Source organism: Pelobates fuscus, chromosome 2, assembly GCF_036172605.1.
Source record: "Pelobates fuscus isolate aPelFus1 chromosome 2, aPelFus1.pri, whole genome shotgun sequence".
NCBI classification, from domain to species: Eukaryota; Metazoa; Chordata; class Amphibia; order Anura; family Pelobatidae; genus Pelobates; species Pelobates fuscus.
In genome coordinates, this window is record NC_086318.1 from 355,795,755 (window position 1) to 355,811,211 (window position 15,457).

At 42.9% G+C, this 15,457-nt stretch overlaps 18 non-coding genes across 18 annotated transcripts; all 18 read right to left on the reverse strand.

Moving 5' to 3' along the window:
* Positions 1 to 807: 807 nt before the first annotated feature.
* On the reverse strand, positions 808 to 974 carry LOC134590169 (U1 spliceosomal RNA). Its single transcript, XR_010087133.1, has one exon. It is a non-coding gene; the product is annotated as a U1 spliceosomal RNA (small nuclear RNA).
* A 478-nt stretch (positions 975 to 1,452) lies between these two features.
* Positions 1,453 to 1,593, reverse strand: LOC134593347 (U4 spliceosomal RNA). The gene has a single exon (XR_010089842.1). It is a non-coding gene; the product is annotated as a U4 spliceosomal RNA (small nuclear RNA).
* Positions 1,594 to 2,492: 899 nt separating this feature from the next.
* LOC134590170 (U1 spliceosomal RNA) lies at positions 2,493 to 2,659 on the reverse strand. Its single transcript, XR_010087134.1, has one exon. It is a non-coding gene; the product is annotated as a U1 spliceosomal RNA (small nuclear RNA).
* A 468-nt stretch (positions 2,660 to 3,127) lies between these two features.
* Positions 3,128 to 3,268, reverse strand: LOC134593348 (U4 spliceosomal RNA). The gene has a single exon (XR_010089843.1). It is a non-coding gene; the product is annotated as a U4 spliceosomal RNA (small nuclear RNA).
* An 899-nt stretch (positions 3,269 to 4,167) lies between these two features.
* LOC134591085 (U1 spliceosomal RNA) lies at positions 4,168 to 4,334 on the reverse strand. Its single transcript, XR_010087915.1, has one exon. It is a non-coding gene; the product is annotated as a U1 spliceosomal RNA (small nuclear RNA).
* A 478-nt stretch (positions 4,335 to 4,812) lies between these two features.
* Positions 4,813 to 4,953, reverse strand: LOC134593473 (U4 spliceosomal RNA). The gene has a single exon (XR_010089950.1). It is a non-coding gene; the product is annotated as a U4 spliceosomal RNA (small nuclear RNA).
* An 887-nt stretch (positions 4,954 to 5,840) lies between these two features.
* LOC134590171 (U1 spliceosomal RNA) lies at positions 5,841 to 6,007 on the reverse strand. Its single transcript, XR_010087135.1, has one exon. It is a non-coding gene; the product is annotated as a U1 spliceosomal RNA (small nuclear RNA).
* Positions 6,008 to 6,476: 469 nt separating this feature from the next.
* Positions 6,477 to 6,617, reverse strand: LOC134591899 (U4 spliceosomal RNA). The gene has a single exon (XR_010088601.1). It is a non-coding gene; the product is annotated as a U4 spliceosomal RNA (small nuclear RNA).
* An 899-nt stretch (positions 6,618 to 7,516) lies between these two features.
* LOC134590172 (U1 spliceosomal RNA) lies at positions 7,517 to 7,683 on the reverse strand. The gene has a single exon (XR_010087136.1). It is a non-coding gene; the product is annotated as a U1 spliceosomal RNA (small nuclear RNA).
* A 470-nt stretch (positions 7,684 to 8,153) lies between these two features.
* LOC134593350 (U4 spliceosomal RNA) lies at positions 8,154 to 8,294 on the reverse strand. Its single transcript, XR_010089844.1, has one exon. It is a non-coding gene; the product is annotated as a U4 spliceosomal RNA (small nuclear RNA).
* An 899-nt stretch (positions 8,295 to 9,193) lies between these two features.
* On the reverse strand, positions 9,194 to 9,360 carry LOC134590174 (U1 spliceosomal RNA). Its single transcript, XR_010087137.1, has one exon. It is a non-coding gene; the product is annotated as a U1 spliceosomal RNA (small nuclear RNA).
* A 470-nt stretch (positions 9,361 to 9,830) lies between these two features.
* Positions 9,831 to 9,971, reverse strand: LOC134593351 (U4 spliceosomal RNA). Its single transcript, XR_010089845.1, has one exon. It is a non-coding gene; the product is annotated as a U4 spliceosomal RNA (small nuclear RNA).
* Positions 9,972 to 10,869: 898 nt separating this feature from the next.
* Positions 10,870 to 11,036, reverse strand: LOC134590389 (U1 spliceosomal RNA). Its single transcript, XR_010087321.1, has one exon. It is a non-coding gene; the product is annotated as a U1 spliceosomal RNA (small nuclear RNA).
* A 471-nt stretch (positions 11,037 to 11,507) lies between these two features.
* Positions 11,508 to 11,648, reverse strand: LOC134591900 (U4 spliceosomal RNA). The gene has a single exon (XR_010088602.1). It is a non-coding gene; the product is annotated as a U4 spliceosomal RNA (small nuclear RNA).
* Positions 11,649 to 12,547: 899 nt separating this feature from the next.
* Positions 12,548 to 12,714, reverse strand: LOC134590176 (U1 spliceosomal RNA). Its single transcript, XR_010087138.1, has one exon. It is a non-coding gene; the product is annotated as a U1 spliceosomal RNA (small nuclear RNA).
* Positions 12,715 to 13,184: 470 nt separating this feature from the next.
* On the reverse strand, positions 13,185 to 13,325 carry LOC134593352 (U4 spliceosomal RNA). The gene has a single exon (XR_010089846.1). It is a non-coding gene; the product is annotated as a U4 spliceosomal RNA (small nuclear RNA).
* Positions 13,326 to 14,224: 899 nt separating this feature from the next.
* LOC134590177 (U1 spliceosomal RNA) lies at positions 14,225 to 14,391 on the reverse strand. Its single transcript, XR_010087139.1, has one exon. It is a non-coding gene; the product is annotated as a U1 spliceosomal RNA (small nuclear RNA).
* Positions 14,392 to 14,861: 470 nt separating this feature from the next.
* On the reverse strand, positions 14,862 to 15,002 carry LOC134593353 (U4 spliceosomal RNA). The gene has a single exon (XR_010089847.1). It is a non-coding gene; the product is annotated as a U4 spliceosomal RNA (small nuclear RNA).
* Positions 15,003 to 15,457: the final 455 nt, after the last annotated feature.

Sequence of the window (15,457 nt, forward strand, 5' to 3'; positions counted from 1 at the left end):
AGGATTGTGGGAGGCAATATTCTAATTAGGCCCGCTTCCTCCTACAGGGAAGCTTAAACCCCAACAAATTCCTCGGTCTTCTTATATGGCATCTTGGAATGGTTCCAAACCTATAACAGAGAGTGAGGGCAACCATATCTTGCAGCAAACCTTGTACAATTTTTTTTCTCTCTTTGGAAACGGTTTTGCCAAGATTCTACTACAGCAGCCATTAGGCAGAGTACACAATCCGCTGGTCTACGTTCGTCCCCAAAGTCACACATTTCATGACTCCATCGATAGGAATGACCCTTGCCTAGCACCTGTCTTCTCTTCATCCACACTCAACAGGGCTGAAAGAACATTTGTGGTGGCTTTTTCAAAATTCCATGGTGTTCATTAGTAAGTGCTAGCGACCACCCAGCTATTCCTAAGGTTTGGTCTGATTGTCTCAAGCGGCAATTCACTGCCTTGATCCAGAAAATCTTTTTTTCCCAGAAATTCAATCAAACGTTACGTTCTGTTGGAAGACGTAATATAGGTCTCCAATTCTTTATTTCTTCCATTGCATTGAAGCATACAATAAATCAAAAGAAGTCAGGATAAAAAAATGTAGAAAAAAAAGCTGAAAAGTTAAAATAAAAAGTGAAATTCTGGCTTAAAACTGGTCTCCAGAAAACATAGATAATAAAAATGATCAAGCCTAGGAAATGATTGTCGCTGCCTGCTTGATGTGGAAAGTAAGAGCCAAAGAAGACGGGTGCCGTGGCTGAAATTATCCTTCGTCAGAATTGGTGAACTTCTCTATTTTTGTCAAACAAGCAAACACAGGGGAAAGCGCGAACGCAGTCCCCCACTACCATAAATTATGCAGTCGAGTTTCCCACATTTGAGGAAATCGCAGAGGTCAACTGGTACGGAGTGCAATGAACCAGCCTCACTCTGGGAGAGCCACCTTAGGGATCATGGCTATTGCTCCCCTGCCAGGTAAGTATGACATGATTGGTACATTCAAAGGCACGCCCGCTGGGAAGCCTTTCCTTTAGGCTGTGGTGAAATAATAAAGCAAGTTAAAAAAAAAAAAAAAAGAAGAGCAAATAAATAATCCAAATGATAGAAGGCTACAAAAGATTACCAAACCTCGTGGCTGATCGTTGTTTTCCTTAGCTACCCGTAATTTTAGTGCCTTCAGGTGGTTAGGTGTGAATAATTGAGCTGGATTCAGGGTGCGAAGGAGCAATTTGCATAAAGGCAAATGCTAGGCCAATGAGCCGAAGGATGGGAATTCGTAGCATGTAGTGAGAATAGTGTGCTGCCGGAAACAAGTGAATTCAGTGGAAGAGAAAGGTAAAAGGGAAATGCTAAGAAGCCAGCGGAAGGAATGGTGCAACAGAGCTCAGGAAGAAACGGGAGTCACGTAAGACACGCCCTAGACATGGGGCGCCATAAACTTTTATTAAACCAATCTTTCAGTCTCCTTAGAGCCTGTCAAAAATTGCCAATGCTGACTGTATTTCAAGTCATCATGGCAGGGTATTGGGTAAAGTTTTCAATTAGCAATAATCACGCCTCGGATTGACCTCATGGGCTACGATACTGCCACTGCGCAAAGCTAGCTGTTCAAGTGGGCCAGCTTTTAAGAGCTACCAGGTAAGGACACTTTAAGACAGCGGTGAGAAAAAGTTCATGACCATAAGCCATTGCAAAGGATTATGGGAGGCAATATTCTAATTAGGCCCGCTTCCTCCTACAGGGAAGCTTAAACCCCAACAAATTCCTCGGTCTTCTTATATGGCATCTTGGAATGGTTCCAAACCTATAACAGAGAGTGAGGGCAACCATATCTTGCAGCAAACCTTGTACAATTTTTTTTCTCTCTTTGGAAACAGTTTTGCCAAGATTCTACTACAGCAGCCATTAGGCAGAGTACACAATCCGCTGGTCTACGTTCGTCCCCAAAGTCACACATTTCATGACTCCATCGATAGGAATGACCCTTGCCTAGCACCTGTCTTCTCTTCATCCACACTCAACAGGGCTGAAAGAACATTTGTGGTGGCTTTTTCAAAATTCCATGGTGTTCATTAGTAAGTGCTAGCGACCACCCAGCTATTCCTAAGGTTTGGTCTGATTGTCTCAAGCGGCAATTCACTGCCTTGATCCAGAAAATCTTTGTTTCCCAGAAATTCAATCAAACGTTACGTTCTGTTGGAAGACGTAATATAGGTCTCCAATTCTTTATTTCTTCCATTGCATTGAAGCATACAATAAATCAAAAGAAGTCAGGATAAAAAAATGATGAAAAAAAAGCTGAAAAGTTAAAATAAAAAGTGAAATTCTGGCTTAAAACTGGTCTCCAGAAAACATAGATAATAAAAATGATCAAGCCTAGGAAATGATTGTCGCTGCCTGCTTGATGTGGAAAGTAAGAGCCAAAGAAGACGGGTGCCGTGGCTGAAATTATCCTTCGTCAGAATTGGTGAAGTTCTCTATTTTTGTCAAACAAGCAAACACAGGGGAAAGCGCGAACGCAGTCCCCCACTACCATAAATTATGCAGTCGAGTTTCCCACATTTGAGGAAATCGCAGAGGTCAACTGGTACGGAGTGCAATGAACCAGCCTCACTCTGGGAGAGCCACCTTAGGGATCATGGCTATTGCTCCCCTGCCAGGTAAGTATGACATGACGGGTACATTCAAAGGCACGCCCGCTGGGAAGCCTTTCCTTTAGGCTGTGGTGAAATAATAAAGCAAGTTAAAAAAGAAGAGCAAATAAATAATCCAAATGATAGAAGGCTACAAAAGATTACCAAACCTCGTGGCTGATCGTTGTTTTCCTTAGCTACCAGTAATTTTAGTGCCTTCAGGTGGTTAGGTGTGAATAATTGAGCTGGATTCAGGGTGCGAAGGAGCAATTTGCATAAAGGCAAATGCTAGGCCAATGAGCCGAAGGATGGGAATTCGTAGCATGTAGTGAGAATAGTGTGCTGCCGGAAACAAGTGAATTCAGTGGGAGAGAAAGGTAAAAGGGAAATGCTAAGAAGCCAGCGGAAGGAATGGTGCAACAGAGCTCAGGAAGAAACGGGAGTCACGTAAGACACGCCCTAGACATGGGGCGCCATAAACTTTTATTAAACCAATCTTTCAGTCTCCTTAGAGCCTGTCAAAAATTGCCAATGCTGACTGTATTTCAAGTCATCATGGCAGGGTATTGGGTAAAGTTTTCAATTAGCAATAATCACGCCTCGGATTGACCTCATGGGCTACGATACTGCCACTGCGCAAAGCTAACTGTTCAAGTGGGCCAGCTTTTAAGAGCTACCACGTAAGGAAACTTTAAGACAGCGGTGAGAAAAAGTTCATGACCATAAGCCATTGCAAAGGATTATGGGAGGCAATATTCTAATTAGGCCCGCTTCCTCCTACAGGGAAGCTTAAACCCCAACAAATTCCTCGGTCTTCTTATATGGCATCTTGGAATGGTTCCAAACCTATAACAGAGAGTGAGGGCAACCATATCTTGCAGCAAACCTTGTACAATTTTTTTTCTCTCTTTGGAAACGGTTTTGCCAAGATTCTACTACAGCAGCCATTAGGCAGAGTACACAATCCGCTGGTCTACGTTCGTCCCCAAAGTCACACATTTCATGACTCCATCGATAGGAATGACCCTTGCCTAGCACCTGTCTTCTCTTCATCCACACTCAACAGGGCTGAAAGAACATTTGTGGTGGCTTTTTCAAAATTCCATGGTGTTCATTAGTAAGTGCTAGCGACCACCCAGCTATTCCTAAGGTTTGGTCTGATTGTCTCAAGCGGCAATTCACTGCCTTGATCCAGAAAATTTTTTTTTCCCAGAAATTCAATCAAACGTTACGTTCTGTTGGAAGACGTAATATAGGTCTCCAATTCTTTATTTCTTCCATTGCATTGAAGCATACAATAAATCAAAAGAAGTCAGGATAAAAAAATGATGAAAAAAAAGCTGAAAAGTTAAAATAAAAAGTGAAATTCTGGCTTAAAACTGGTCTCCAGAAAACATAGATAATAAAAATGATCAAGCCTAGGAAATGATTGTTGCTGCCTGCTTGATGTGGAAAGTAAGAGCCAAAGAAGACTGGTGCCGTGGCTGAAATTATCCTTCATCAGAATTGGTGAAGTTCTCTATTTTTGTCAAACAAGCAAACACAGGGGAAAGCGCGAACGCAGTCCCCCACTACCATAAATTATGCAGTCGAGTTTCCCACATATGAGGAAATCGCAGAGGTCAACTGGTACGGAGTGCAATAAACCAGCCTCACTCTGGGAGAGCCACCTTAGGGATCATGGCTATTGCTCCCCTGCCAGGTAAGTATGACATGACGGGTACATTCAAAGGCACGCCCGCTGGGAAGCCTTTCCTTTAGGCTGTGGTGAAATAATAAAGCAAGTTAAAAAAAAAAAAAAAAGAAGAGCAAATAAATAATCCAAATGATAGAAGGCTACAAAAGATTACCAAACCTCGTGGCTGATCGTTGTTTTCCTTAGCTACCAGTAATTTTAGTGCCTTCAGGTGGTTAGGTGTGAATAATTGAGCTGGATTCAGGGTGCGAAGGAGCAATTTGCATAAAGGCAAATGCTAGGCCAATGAGCCGAAGGATGGGAATTCGTAGCATGTAGTGAGAATAGTGTGCTGCCGGAAACAAGTGGATTCAGTGGGAGAGAAAGGTAAAAGGGAAATGCAAGGAAGCCAGCGGAAGGAATGGTGCAACAGAGCTCAGGAAGAAACGGGAGTCACGTAAGACACGCCCTAGACATGGGGCGCCATAAACTTTTTTTAAACCAATCTTTCAGTCTCCTTAGAGCCTGTCAAAAATTGCCAATGCTGATTGTATTTCAAGTCATCATGGCGGGGTATTGGGTAAAGTTTTCAATTAGCAATAATCACGCCTCGGATTGACCTCATGGGCTACGATACTGCCACTGCGCAAAGATAACTGTTCAAGTGGGCCAGCTTTTAAGAGCTACCACGTAAGGACACTTTAAGACAGCGGTGAGAAAAAGTTCATGACCATAAGCCATTGCAAAGGATTGTGGGAGGCAATATTCTAATTAGGCCCGCTTCCTCCTACAGGGAAGCTTAAACCCCAACAAATTCCTCGGTCTTCTTATATGGCATCTTGGAATGGTTCCAAACCTATAACAGAGAGTGAGGGCAACCATATCTTGCAGCAAACCTTGTACAATTTTTTTTCTCTCTTTGGAAACGGTTTTGCCAAGATTCTACTACAGCAGCCATTAGGCAGAGTACACAATCCGCTGGTCTACGTTCGTCCCCAAAGTCACACATTTCATGACTCCATCGATAGGAATGACCCTTGCCTAGCACCTGTCTTCTCTTCATCCACACTCAACAGGGCTGAAAGAACATTTGTGGTGGCTTTTTCAAAATTCCATGGTGTTCATTAGTAAGTGCTAGCGACCACCCAGCTATTCCTAAGGTTTGGTCTGATTGTCTCAAGCGGCAATTCACTGCCTTGATCCAGAAAAATTTTTTTTCCCAGAAATTCAATCAAACGTTACGTTCTGTTGGAAGACGTCATATAGGTCTCCAATTCTTTATTTCTTCCATTGCATTGAAGCATACAATAAATCAAAAGAAGTCAGGATAAAAAAATGCTGAAAAGTTAAAATAAAAAGTGAAATTCTGGCTTAAAACTGGTCTCCAGAAAACATAGATAATAAAAATGATCAAACCTAGGAAATGATTGTCGCTGCCTGCTTGATGTGGAAAGTAAGAGCCAAAGAAGACGGGTGCCGTGGCTGAAATTATCCTTCGTCAGAATTGGTGAAGTTCTCTATTTTTGTCAAATAAGCAAACACAGGGGAAAGCGCGAACGCAGTCCCCCACTACCATAAATTATGCAGTCGAGTTTCCCACATTTGAGGAAATCGCAGAGGTCAACTGGTACGGAGTGCAATGAACCAGCCTCACTCTGGGAGAGCCACCTTAGGGATCATGGCTATTGCTCCCCTGCCAGGTAAGTATGACATGACGGGTACATTCAAAGGCACGCCCGCTGGGAAGCCATTCCTTTAGGCTGTGGTGAAATAATAAAGCAAGTTAAAAAAAAAAAAGCAAATAAATAATCCAAATGATAGAAGGCTACAAAAGATTACCAAACCTCGTGGCTGATCGTTGTTTTCCTTAGCTACCAGTAATTTTAGTGCCTTCAGGTGGTTAGGTGTGAATAATTGAGCTGGATTCAGGGTGCGAAGGAGCAATTTGCATAAAGGCAAATGCTAGGCCAATGAGCCGAAGGATGGGAATTCGTAGCATGTAGTGAGAATAGTGTGCTGCCGGAAACAAGTGAATTCAGTGGGAGAGAAAGGTAAAAGGGAAATGCTAAGAAGCCAGCGGAAGGAATGGTGCAACAGAGCTCAGGAAGTAACGGAAGTCACGTAAGACACGCCCTAGACATGGGGCGCCATAAACTTTTATTAAACCAATCTTTCAGTCTCCTTAGAGCCTGTCAAAAATTGCCAATGCTGACTTTATTTCAAGTCATCATGGCGGGGTATTGGGTAAAGTTTTCAATTAGCAATAATCACGCCTCGGATTGACCTCATGGGCTACGATACTGCCACTGCGCAAAGCTAGCTGTTCAAGTGGGCCAGCTTTTAAGAGCTACCACGTAAGGACACTTTAAGACAGCGGTGAGAAAAAGTTCATGACCATAAGCCATTGCAAAGGATTATGGGAGGCAATATTCTAATTAGGCCCGCTTCCTCCTACAGGGAAGCTTAAACCCCAACAAATTCCTCGGTCTTCTTATATGGCATCTTGGAATGGTTCCAAACCTATAACAGAGAGTGAGGGCAACCATATCTTGCAGCAAACCTTGTACAATTTTTTTTCTCTCTTTGGAAACAGTTTTGCCAAGATTCTACTACAGCAGCCATTAGGCAGAGTACGCAATCCGCTGGTCTACGTTCGTCCCCAAAGTCACACATTTCATGACTCCATCGATAGGAATGACCCTTGCCTAGCACCTGTCTTCTCTTCATCCACACTCAACAGGGCTGAAAGAACATTTGTGGTGGCTTTTTCAAAATTCCATGGTGTTCATTAGTAAGTGCTAGCGACCACCCAGCTATTCCTAAGGTTTGGTCTGATTGTCTCAAGCGGCAATTCACTGCCTTGATCCAGAAAATCTTTTTTTCCCAGAAATTCAATCAAACGTTACTTTCTGTTGGAAGACGTAATATAGGTCTCCAATTCTTTATTTCTTCCATTGCATTGAAGCATACAATAAATCAAAAGAAGTCAGGATAAAAAAATGATGAAAAAAAATCTAAAAATTTAAAATAAAAAGTGAAATTCTGGCTTAAAACTGGTCTCCAGAAAACATAGATAATAAAAATGATCAAGCCTAGGAAAAGATTGTCGCTGCCTGCTTGATGTGGAAAGTAAGAGCCAAAGAAGATGGGTGCCGTGGCTGAAATTATCCTTCGTCAGAATTGGTGAAGTTCTCTATTTTTGTCAAACAAGCAAACACAGGGGAAAGCGCGAACGCAGTCCCCCACTACCATAAATTATGCAGTCGAGTTTCCCACATTTGAGGAAATCGCAGAGGTCAACTGGTACGGAGTGCAATGAACCAGCCTCACTCTGGGAGAGCCACCTTAGGGATCATGGCTATTGCTCCCCTGCCAGGTAAGTATGACATGACGGGTACATTCAAAGGCACGCCCGCTGGGAAGCCTTTCCTTTAGGCTGTGGTGAAATAATAAAGCAAGTTAAAAAAAAAAAAAGCAAATAAATAATCCAAATGATAGAAGGCTACAAAAGATTACCAAACCTCGTGGCTGATCGTTGTTTTCCTTAGCTACCAGTAATTTTAGTGCCTTCAGGTGGTTAGGTGTGAATAATTGAGCTGGATTCAGGGTGCGAAGGAGCAATTTGCATAAAGGCAAATGCTAGGCCAATGAGCCGAAGGATGGGAATTCGTAGCATGTAGTGAGAATAGTGTGCTGCCGGAAACAAGTGGATTCAGTGGGAGAGAAAGGTAAAAGGGAAATGCAAGGAAGCCAGCGGAAGGAATGGTGCAACAGAGCTCAGGAAGAAACGGGAGTCACGTAAGACACGCCCTAGACATGGGGCGCCATAAACTTTTATTAAACCAATCTTTCAGTCTCCTTAGAGCCTGTCAAAAATTGCCAATGCTGACTGTATTTCAAGTCATCATGGCAGGGTATTGGGTAAAGTTTTCAATTAGCAATAATCACGCCTCGGATTGACCTCATGGGCTACGATACTGCCACTGCGCAAAGCTAGCTGTTCAAGTGGGCCAGCTTTTAAGAGCTACCACGTAAGGACACTTTAAGACAGCGGTGAGAAAAAGTTCATGACCATAAGCCATTGCAAAGGATTATGGGAGGCAATATTCTAATTAGGCCCGCTTCCTCCTACAGGGAAGCTTAAACCCCAACAAATTCCTCGGTCTTCTTATATGGCATCTTGGAATGGTTCCAAACCTATAACAGAGAGTGAGGGCAACCATATCTTGCAGCAAACCTTGTACAATTTTTTTTCTCTCTTTGGAAACAGTTTTGCCAAGATTCTACTACAGCAGCCATTAGGCAGAGTACGCAATCCGCTGGTCTACGTTCGTCCCCAAAGTCACACATTTCATGACTCCATCGATAGGAATGACCCTTGCCTAGCACCTGTCTTCTCTTCATCCACACTCAACAGGGCTGAAAGAACATTTGTGGTGGCTTTTTCAAAATTCCATGGTGTTCATTAGTAAGTGCTAGCGACCACCCAGCTATTCCTAAGGTTTGGTCTGATTGTCTCAAGCGGCAATTCACTGCCTTGATCCAGAAAATCTTTTTTTCCCAGAAATTCAATCAAACGTTACTTTCTGTTGGAAGACGTAATATAGGTCTCCAATTCTTTATTTCTTCCATTGCATTGAAGCATACAATAAATCAAAAGAAGTCAGGATAAAAAAATGATGAAAAAAAATCTAAAAATTTAAAATAAAAAGTGAAATTCTGGCTTAAAACTGGTCTCCAGAAAACATAGATAATAAAAATGATCAAGCCTAGGAAAAGATTGTCGCTGCCTGCTTGATGTGGAAAGTAAGAGCCAAAGAAGATGGGTGCCGTGGCTGAAATTATCCTTCGTCAGAATTGGTGAAGTTCTCTATTTTTGTCAAACAAGCAAACACAGGGGAAAGCGCGAACGCAGTCCCCCACTACCATAAATTATGCAGTCGAGTTTCCCACATTTGAGGAAATCGCAGAGGTCAACTGGTACGGAGTGCAATGAACCAGCCTCACTCTGGGAGAGCCACCTTAGGGATCATGGCTATTGCTCCCCTGCCAGGTAAGTATGACATGACGGGTACATTCAAAGGCACGCCCGCTGGGAAGCCTTTCCTTTAGGCTGTGGTGAAATAATAAAGCAAGTTAAAAAAAAAAAAAGCAAATAAATAATCCAAATGATAGAAGGCTACAAAAGATTACCAAACCTCGTGGCTGATCGTTGTTTTCCTTAGCTACCAGTAATTTTAGTGCCTTCAGGTGGTTAGGTGTGAATAATTGAGCTGGATTCAGGGTGCGAAGGAGCAATTTGCATAAAGGCAAATGCTAGGCCAATGAGCCGAAGGATGGGAATTCGTAGCATGTAGTGAGAATAGTGTGCTGCCGGAAACAAGTGGATTCAGTGGGAGAGAAAGGTAAAAGGGAAATGCAAGGAAGCCAGCGGAAGGAATGGTGCAACAGAGCTCAGGAAGAAACGGGAGTCACGTAAGACACGCCCTAGACATGGGGCGCCATAAACTTTTATTAAACCAATCTTTCAGTCTCCTTAGAGCCTGTCAAAAATTGCCAATGCTGACTGTATTTCAAGTCATCATGGCAGGGTATTGGGTAAAGTTTTCAATTAGCAATAATCACGCCTCGGATTGACCTCATGGGCTACGATACTGCCACTGCGCAAAGCTAACTGTCCAAGTGGGCCAGCTTTTAAGAGCTACCACGTAAGGAAACTTTAAGACAGCGGTGAGAAAAAGTTCATGACCATAAGCCATTGCAAAGGATTATGGGAGGCAATATTCTAATTAGGCCCGCTTCCTCCAACAGGGAAGCTTAAACCCCAACAAATTCCTCGGTCTTCTTATATGGCATCTTGGAATGGTTCCAAACCTATAACAGAGAGTGAGGGCAACCATATCTTGCAGCAAACCTTGTACAATGTTTTTTCTCTCTTTGGAAACAGTTTTGCCAAGATTCTACTACAGCAGCCATTAGGCAGAGTACACAATCGCTGGTCTACGTTCGTCCCCAAAGTCACACATTTCATGACTCCATCGATAGGAATGACCCTTGCCTAGCACCTGTCTTCTCTTCATCCACACTCAACAGGGCTGAAAGAACATTTGTGGTGGCTTTTTCAAAATTCCATGGTGTTCATTAGTAAGTGCTAGCGACCACCTAGCTATTCCTAAGGTTTGGTCTGATTGTCTCAAGCGGCAATTCACTGCCTTGATCCAGAAAATCTTTATTTCCCAGAAATTCAATCAAACGTTACGTTCTGTTGGAAGACGTAATATAGGTCTCCAATTCTTTATTTCTTCCATTGCATTGAAGCATACAATAAATCAAAAGAAGTCAGGATAAAAAAATGATGAAAAAAAAGCTGAAAAGTTAAAATAAAAAGTGAAATTCTGGCTTAAAACTGGTCTCCAGAAAACATAGATAATAAAAATGATCAAGCCTAGGAAATGATTGTCGCTGCCTGCTTGATGCGGAAAGTAAGAGCCAAAGAAGACGGGTGCCGTGGTTGAAATTATCCTTCGTCAGAATTGGTGAAGTTCTCTATTTTTGTCAAACAAGCAAACACAGGGGAAAGCGCGAACGCAGTCCCCCACTACCATAAATTATGCAGTCGAGTTTCCCACATTTGAGGAAATCGCAGAGGTCAACTGGTACGGAGTGCAATGAACCAGCCTCACTCTGGGAGAGCCACCATAGGGATCATGGCTATTGCTCCCCTGCCAGGTAAGTATGACATGACGGGTACATTCAAAGTCACGCCCGCTGGGAAGCCTTTCCTTTAGGCTGTGGTGAAATAATAAAGCAAGTTAAAAAAAAAAAAAAGCAAATAAATAATCCAAATGATAGAAGGCTACAAAAGATTACCAAACCTCGTGGCTGATCGTTGTTTTCCTTAGCTACCAGTAATTTTAGTGCCTTCAGGTGGTTAGGTGTGAATAATTGAGCTGGATTCAGGGTGCGAAGGAGCAATTTGCATAAAGGCAAATGCTAGGCCAATGAGCCGAAGGATGGGAATTCGTAGTATGGAGTGAGAATAGTGTGCTGCCGGAAACAAGTGGATTCAGTGGGAGAGAAAGGTAAAAGGGAAATGCTAAGAAGCCAGCGGAAGGAATGGTGCAACAGAGCTCAGGAAGTAACGGAAGTCACGTAAGACACGCCCTAGACATGGGGCGCCATAAACTTTTATTAAACCAATCTTTCAGTCTCCTTAGAGCCTGTCAAAAATTGCCAATGCTGACTTTATTTCAAGTCATCATGGCGGGGTATTGGGTAAAGTTTTCAATTAGCAATAATCACGCCTCGGATTGACCTCATGGGCTACGATACTGCCACTGCGCAAAGCTAGCTGTTCAAGTGGGCCAGCTTTTAAGAGCTACCACGTAAGGACACTTTAAGACAGCGGTGAGAAAAAGTTCATGACCATAAGCCATTGCAAAGGATTGTGGGAGGCAATATTCTAATTAGGCCCGCTTCCTCCTACAGGGAAGCTTAAACCCCAACAAATTCCTCGGTCTTCTTATATGGCATCTTGGAATGGTTCCAAACCTATAACAGAGAGTGAGGGCAACCATATCTTGCAGCAAACCTTGTACAATTTTTTTTCTCTCTTTGGAAACAGTTTTGCCAAGATTCTACTACAGCAGCCATTAGGCAGAATACGCAATCCGCTGGTCTACGTTCGTCCCCAAAGTCACACATTTCATGACTCCATCGATAGGAATGACCCTTGCCTAGCACCTGTCTTCTCTTCATCCACACTCAACAGGGCTGAAAGAACATTTGTGGTGGCTTTTTCAAAATTCCATGGTGTTCATTAGTAAGTGCTAGCGACCACCCAGCTATTCCTAAGGTTTGGTCTGATTGTCTCAAGCGGCAATTCACTGCCTTGATCCAGAAAATCTTTTTTTCCCAGAAATTCAATCAAACGTTACTTTCTGTTGGAAGACGTAATATAGGTCTCCAATTCTTTATTTCTTCCATTGCATTGAAGCATACAATAAATCAAAAGAAGTCAGGATAAAAAAATGATGAAAAAAAATCTAAAAATTTAAAATAAAAAGTGAAATTCTGGCTTAAAACTGGTCTCCAGAAAACATAGATAATAAAAATGATCAAGCCTAGGAAAAGATTGTCGCTGCCTGCTTGATGTGGAAAGTAAGAGCCAAAGAAGACGGGTGCCGTGGCTGAAATTATCCTTCGTCAGAATTGGTGAAGTTCTCTATTTTTGTCAAACAAGCAAACACAGGGGAAAGCGCGAACGCAGTCCCCCACTACCATAAATTATGCAGTCGAGTTTCCCACATTTGAGGAAATCGCAGAGGTCAACTGGTACGGAGTGCAATGAACCAGCCTCACTCTGGGAGAGCCACCTTAGGGATCATGGCTATTGCTCCCCTGCCAGGTAAGTATGACATGACGGGTACATTCAAAGGCACGCCCGCTGGGAAGCCTTTCCTTTAGGCTGTGGTGAAATAATAAAGCAAGTTAAAAAAAAAAAAAGCAAATAAATAATCCAAATGATAGAAGGCTACAAAAGATTACCAAACCTCGTGGCTGATCGTTGTTTTCCTTAGCTACCAGTAATTTTAGTGCCTTCAGGTGGTTAGGTGTGAATAATTGAGCTGGATTCAGGGTGCGAAGGAGCAATTTGCATAAAGGCAAATGCTAGGCCAATGAGCCGAAGGATGGGAATTCGTAGCATGTAGTGAGAATAGTGTGCTGCCGGAAACAAGTGGATTCAGTGGGAGAGAAAGGTAAAAGGGAAATGCAAGGAAGCCAGCGGAAGGAATGGTGCAACAGAGCTCAGGAAGAAACGGGAGTCACGTAAGACACGCCCTAGACATGGGGCGCCATAAACTTTTATTAAACCAATCTTTCAGTCTCCTTAGAGCCTGTCAAAAATTGCCAATGCTGACTGTATTTCAAGTCATCATGGCAGGGTATTGGGTAAAGTTTTCAATTAGCAATAATCACGCCTCGGATTGACCTCATGGGCTACGATACTGCCACTGCGCAAAGCTAGCTGTTCAAGTGGGCCAGCTTTTAAGAGCTACCACGTAAGGACACTTTAAGACAGCGGTGAGAAAAAGTTCATGACCATAAGCCATTGCAAAGGATTATGGGAGGCAATATTCTAATTAGGCCCGCTTCCTCCTACAGGGAAGCTTAAACCCCAACAAATTCCTCGGTCTTCTTATATGGCATCTTGGAATGGTTCCAAACCTATAACAGAGAGTGAGGGCAACCATATCTTGCAGCAAACCTTGTACAATTTTTTTTCTCTCTTTGGAAACAGTTTTGCCAAGATTCTACTACAGCAGCCATTAGGCAGAGTACGCAATCCGCTGGTCTACGTTCGTCCCCAAAGTCACACATTTCATGACTCCATCGATAGGAATGACCCTTGCCTAGCACCTGTCTTCTCTTCATCCACACTCAACAGGGCTGAAAGAACATTTGTGGTGGCTTTTTCAAAATTCCATGGTGTTCATTAGTAAGTGCTAGCGACCACCCAGCTATTCCTAAGGTTTGGTCTGATTGTCTCAAGCGGCAATTCACTGCCTTGATCCAGAAAATCTTTTTTTCCCAGAAATTCAATCAAACGTTACTTTCTGTTGGAAGACGTAATATAGGTCTCCAATTCTTTATTTCTTCCATTGCATTGAAGCATACAATAAATCAAAAGAAGTCAGGATAAAAAAATGATGAAAAAAAATCTAAAAATTTAAAATAAAAAGTGAAATTCTGGCTTAAAACTGGTCTCCAGAAAACATAGATAATAAAAATGATCAAGCCTAGGAAAAGATTGTCGCTGCCTGCTTGATGTGGAAAGTAAGAGCCAAAGAAGATGGGTGCCGTGGCTGAAATTATCCTTCGTCAGAATTGGTGAAGTTCTCTATTTTTGTCAAACAAGCAAACACAGGGGAAAGCGCGAACGCAGTCCCCCACTACCATAAATTATGCAGTCGAGTTTCCCACATTTGAGGAAATCGCAGAGGTCAACTGGTACGGAGTGCAATGAACCAGCCTCACTCTGGGAGAGCCACCTTAGGGATCATGGCTATTGCTCCCCTGCCAGGTAAGTATGACATGACGGGTACATTCAAAGGCACGCCCGCTGGGAAGCCTTTCCTTTAGGCTGTGGTGAAATAATAAAGCAAGTTAAAAAAAAAAAAAGCAAATAAATAATCCAAATGATAGAAGGCTACAAAAGATTACCAAACCTCGTGGCTGATCGTTGTTTTCCTTAGCTACCAGTAATTTTAGTGCCTTCAGGTGGTTAGGTGTGAATAATTGAGCTGGATTCAGGGTGCGAAGGAGCAATTTGCATAAAGGCAAATGCTAGGCCAATGAGCCGAAGGATGGGAATTCGTAGCATGTAGTGAGAATAGTGTGCTGCCGGAAACAAGTGGATTCAGTGGGAGAGAAAGGTAAAAGGGAAATGCAAGGAAGCCAGCGGAAGGAATGGTGCAACAGAGCTCAGGAAGAAACGGGAGTCACGTAAGACACGCCCTAGACATGGGGCGCCATAAACTTTTATTAAACCAATCTTTCAGTCTCCTTAGAGCCTGTCAAAAATTGCCAATGCTGACTGTATTTCAAGTCATCATGGCAGGGTATTGGGTAAAGTTTTCAATTAGCAATAATCACGCCTCGGATTGACCTCATGGGCTACGATACTGCCACTGCGCAAAGCTAACTGTCCAAGTGGGCCAGCTTTTAAGAGCTACCACGTAAGGAAACTTTAAGACAGCGGTGAGAAAAAGTTCATGACCATAAGCCATTGCAAAGGATTATGGGAGGCAATATTCTAATTAGGCCCGCTTCCTCCAACAGGGAAGCTTAAACCCCAACAAATTCCTCGGTCTTCTTATATGGCATCTTGGAATGGTTCCAAACCTATAACAGAGAGTGAGGGCAACCATATCTTGCAGCAAACCTTGTACAATGTTTTTTCTCTCTTTGGAAACAGTTTTGCCAAGATTCTACTACAGCAGCCATTAGGCAGAGTACACAATCGCTGGTCTACGTTCGTCCCCAAAGTCACACATTTCATGACTCCATCGATAGGAATGACCCTTGCCTAGCACCTGTCTTCTCTTCATCCACACTCAACAGGGCTGAAAGAACATTTGTGGTGGCTTTTTCAAAA